Source organism: Solanum stenotomum, chromosome 8, assembly GCF_019186545.1.
Source record: "Solanum stenotomum isolate F172 chromosome 8, ASM1918654v1, whole genome shotgun sequence".
NCBI lineage: Eukaryota > Viridiplantae > Streptophyta > Magnoliopsida > Solanales > Solanaceae > Solanum > Solanum stenotomum.
In genome coordinates, this window is record NC_064289.1 from 54,050,803 (window position 1) to 54,056,114 (window position 5,312).

The following is a 5,312-nucleotide window of genomic DNA, read 5'->3' on the forward strand; positions in this document are numbered from 1 at the left end:
ACTTATTTCTAGTAATGATTCCATGCTCATCAAGTTTGTTTCTGAAAACCCATCTGGTCCCAATAATGGTTCTGTCAAGTGGTCTGGGGACCAGGTGCCACACCTTGCTTCTCTGAAACTAATGAAGCTCCTCCTGCATTGAAGTTACCCAATCTACATCCTTCAAAGCTCCCTTGACGTTTTTGGGTTCAATGGATGATATGAATGCTGAATGTGCAACTAGATTTCTTGATTGAGACCTAGTTTGAATTCCTGAGTCAAGTGGAGAGGTGAGACTATCTAGTGGATGTGAAGATTGATGTTTCCATCCAGACTTTCTGGTAATCTCTTCTTCTCTTTCAGCATCAGAATTACCTTTATCTTCTTCAGGATTTTGAGACACTGTTTCCTGTGATGAACCTAAGGGACCAGGTCCTCCTGAGTGTTCTGCATCCTTCTCTTTTGTGCCCTGATCGTCCTGCTGCTTGTTCATCAGCTCCTCACACTCGTAGTCCTCATTGTTCTCATTTCTTGTACCCAATTCATCAAACTTGACGTGCATGCTTTCTTCAACACAAATAGTTCTTTTGTTGAACACCTTGTACGCCTTGCTTGTAGATGAGTACCCAACAAATACTCCCTCATCACTTCTGGCATCAAACTTGCCTAAATCATCCTTTCCATTTTTTAGCACAAAACATTTGCACGCATTCGGCTTGAGATGAGCAATTGAAGGCTTTCTGTCATTTAACAACTCATTAGGTGTTTTGTTGATGATTGATCTGATAAGACACCTGTTTGTCACATATCAAGCTGTATTACTGCTTCAGCCCAAAAATTCATTGCAAGATCTGAATCAATCAACATAGTTCTAGCAATCTCCACTAGAGTTCTGTTCTTTCTTTCAACAACTCCATTTTGCGGAGGAGTTCTTAGTGCTGAGAAGTTGTGATTGATTCCATTTTCTGCACAAAACCCTTCAAGTATAGAGTTTTCAAACTTTGTACCATGATCAGATCTGATACTGGCTATCTTGCAATTTATCTTCAATTGGATGGCTTTGGCAAAGGTGATCAGAAATCCAATAGTCTCATCCTTTTTCCACAAAAACATATTCCAGGTATACCTGGAGAAATCATCAACAATCACAAGAATATATTTTTTACCTCCTCTGATTTGAATTTTGACAGGTCCACACAGATCCATGTGGAGAAGTTCCAAAGGTCTGATAGTGCTCACACTCTTTTTTGCCTTGAAAGAAGATCTTGTTTATTTGCCTTTTGCACAGGCCTCGCATACTTTGTCATTGGAGAACTTCAACTTTGGTAGTCCGCGGACCAGGTCCCCTGCAACAAGCTTGTTAAGTAAAGAGGTACTTACATGACTCAGTCGTCTATGCCAAAGATTTGCATCATTAGTTTGAGTACTCAGACATGACAAGCTAATTCCTTCAACAGAATCAAGATCAGCAACATACATATTCTTGACTCTTTTTGCAGACATCATAATTTTCTTAGTTGCACAGTTTGTAACCACACACCTTTCAGACATGAACTTGACTTCATTTCCCTTATCACAGATTTCTGAAATGCTCAAAAGATTGTATTTTAAACCTTCCACATAGTGTACATTATTTATCGAATTATCAGTCGATCTCCCTATTCTGCCAATACCAAGGATAGAGCCATTTTTTCCACCACCAAATGACACACCACCACCTTGGTGTGCTTTCAAAGAGAGGAAGTTTGAAGTGTCTCCAGTCATGTGCCTTGAGCATCCACTGTCCATGTACCGGCACTGATTCCTTCCTCTCTTCTGCATAAAAATCATTTGTTAGATTTAGGAACCCACTTCAGATTTAGGAACCCACTTCAGACGGAGTTCCCAGTAATTATTAAGAGGTCTGATAAGAAACCTTTCTGTCCAGGGAGGCAGGATGTTCTTACTAAAACGATACAAGGGACCAGGTCCCTTGTGTCCCTTTTTAACATCATTTTTAGATCTAACAAATCTCACATGCCTTTCTTTAGCTTTTCTCAGACTCTCACATTTTTCTTTCAAATGACCATTTCGACCATAGTGAGTGCACAAAAGGTTGTCAGATGCAGACACATATTTGCTATGGGGATCGTAGGGAGGTTCTATTGGTCTGCGTCCCAACCCTTCTTTCCATTGAAACTTTGGATAGATTAGAAAGTATTTTAGAGGAGTCAGTCCATTTTAGAGAGTGACTTAATTCCTTCTTGACCCTACTCAGATCCTTTCTCACTTGAGAATTTGTTTCAAGAGAAGCGATTAGCTTAGACTCAGAATTTTTTAGCTTTTCTTCTAGTTCTTCCTCAAAAGTGCTAAGCTTTATCTTCCCACCTACTGAGTTTCCAAGGTCCTTCTTAGGTGTAATGTTACTAGTCTCTAGAGTTCCTATCCTTCCACTAATTTCAGCAACTTGAGACATGAGAGCAGAATTCTTATCTTCACACAAACTTAATTTTTTATTCAACATTAAGTTTTCAGTGGTTCGTTCATCAACACAGTCAATAAGCAGAGCAGCAAGTTTCCTCAAGTTTTCAATAGGCAGATTATCTAGATCATCTTTAAGATAAAAAAGAGTTACCTCCTCTGAATCCTCTTCATTATCAGAATTTGCCATTAGGGAGAAAATAGAGTTAAAAATGCTTTCATCATCTTCAATGGCCATCATTGAAACATCCTCATGACTCTCTACATCTTCTTCTAATTCACTTGAGTCATTTCCCCACACAGCAAAGGCTTTTCTCACCAATTGATCTGTATGTGCCTTCCTTCGAGCATGGTCTGGGACCAGGTCTCTCTTGCGAGGTCTGGTGTCATGAGTTTCCTGCTTTTGACTGGGGCAGTTCCTCATAAAGTGACCAGGCTTGCCACACTTATGGCAAAGATCATTTACAGTAGCAGTTCTGCTGGAAGGGGTTTTCTTTTGGAAGCCCCCATGCTTCTTTAAGATCTTTTGAAATCTTCTAGTGACATATGTCATCTCATCCTCCTCTTCAGTCACCTCACTTTGAGATATTTGCAAAGCAATGGACTTCTCTTCTTTCCTTCCTTCATAGTCATCCCCTGTTTCTTGTTCATCTCGTAGGTCTGAAGATTCCCAATCAATTCATCCATGGAAAACGTCATCAGATCTTCGGCTTCTTGTAACATCCGGCAATGTGAAATAATTGAAGAGGCTTAGAATTGGAAATTTTCATTTTTTGGAAAGGATTTAAAAATCTGGAAAATTTTTGGCCAAGTATGGAAAAGGTGAGTTTTTGGCCAACTTTGATCAGTCGTAACTTCTAGCTCATGATGAGTTAGAACTGTTTCCAGTTATGGTTGCATAGCCCTCGGAACGATCTTTCCAACGCCGCCAAGTTTTCTTAATTCCGAGTTCGTATAAGCGAGTTATGACCTTTGAAAGTTGGGCAGTTGACAAGGAAATCCGTCCGGGAATCATTAAGGGCATTTTGGTCTTTTCCCTAGCCTTTTATTTTGGTTATATAAATGTGTTAGGCTGATCATTTTGATCAGTTTTACCATTTTAAAAAGAAGTGAGAGTGAGGGTTTTTGAGAGAAGAAGAAGAGAAGAAGAAGAGAAGAAGAGAAGAAGAGGAGATCAAGCAAGGAGATCACCGTGGATTTTCATCGGGGAGATCCCTATCAAGGTATGTGAGCTTTTAGTGATGGGTGATCCTTTCCCCCACACACCTAACCCCTTTTATTCATTAAGAAAGGATTGGCTTTGTTGTTAAAGTTGTGAGTTGTTGTGGTTGAAGTTGTTAAAGTTGTTAGTTGTGGTTGTTGTTTAAATTATTGTTGGTATTGTTGTTGATTGAAATGTGGAGATTCTTGATGATTTGGGACTTGTTTCCGGTTGGGGTTTTGACTTGAAATCTATTGAATGTTGAGGGATTTCATGTTTCTAAGTGATTGGGGCTGGAACCCTTGAAGTTAGAAACTTTAGAGTTGGTAACGTGAAGGAGAAAGTCGGGCAGCTTGCGAGGAGCACGTCCGCGTCGCGGACTTGTTCCCTCTGTGAACAAAATCTTCCCCGCGTCGCGGACAGGACGCGGACTCCACTGTTTTCAGAATTTATGTTCAAATATTTTCTTAAGTTTGGCTGTCCTAAATCATTCCTAAACATCATGAGGTCCTTCCAAACACCAATCAAGTCCTTGAATCCATCATCCAATTCAAGGTGAGTTAGGATCAAAGTCAAGTGAAGTTAGTTTCCGATTCAAGTGAAGTCAAGCTTAGAAGTTAAGTGAGTCCAAGCAAGTCTTTAAAGCTTTTCAAGAGTCTTCATTAAACGTTTTAACTTCATTCTAAGGCTCAAGTTCTAAGTTAAGTATAGAGTTTCAAGTCAAGCAAAGAGTATAGAGTTTTAAGCTAAGTAAAGAGTAAAGAGCATATAGTTTCAAGTCGAGTAAAGAGTATCGAGTTTTGAGTTAAGTCAAGAGTCACGAGTTGAGTTCATTTCTCAAAAGTAATTAGGGAACTGAGTATTTTCCCAAGGAAGTTTATAAGTGTTTTCACATTTAAGTCGAGAGAAAAACTGAGATTTCCAAAAGAGTTTTGAGAAGTTTGAGCACTATCTCTTTTAAAAATAAAAGATGAGTTTTTCAAAAGAGTTTCTAAAATATGATTAGATATGACAAATCGAGTATGTCATCAATGTTTAAACAGTATGGTCTCTAGATATACCATCAATGTTTAAGCAGTATGAATATCCCGAGTCATCAATGATCATATTAAAAATATGGTTTTGATTTGTTCTTTTTAGAAAGAGTTTTCAAGTGCCTTCGGGCTAAGTTTTGAGTAATTATCTCAACTAAAGAAAGATGTGTTTAAAACACTTATGAGCTAAAGTATTTTTGGGAGTAGTCTTGAGCACCGAGTTGGGGACACGAGTTCATATTAACTCAACTCTCCATAAGAACCATGTAGCCAAACATGGGATTTCTCGGATCATACTTTTTAGATGATCACGAAAGTTAAGCTAGTGGATCCATTAAGCAAAAGTTAAAGTAAGGTCCTATATCGATGGCAAGGTATAGGATGGTCCTTGGGCAACGTGAGGTAAAACGTTGTATCACCACTTAGTTTCATAGTGGTGGTTATCGGTTAGAGAAACTCCCACAGCAGTAAAAAGAGCTTGGTTCCTCGATAAGTTCTGCTTAGTATGGATGGGGGTATGGGACTTCATTCATGCATTGCACAAGTAGACTTTGAGAGGAAGCATGGTATTTTCATGATATTATAAATATGATTTTTACGTCATGTTTTAATAGTTTCAAAGGCTTTATATATTGCAT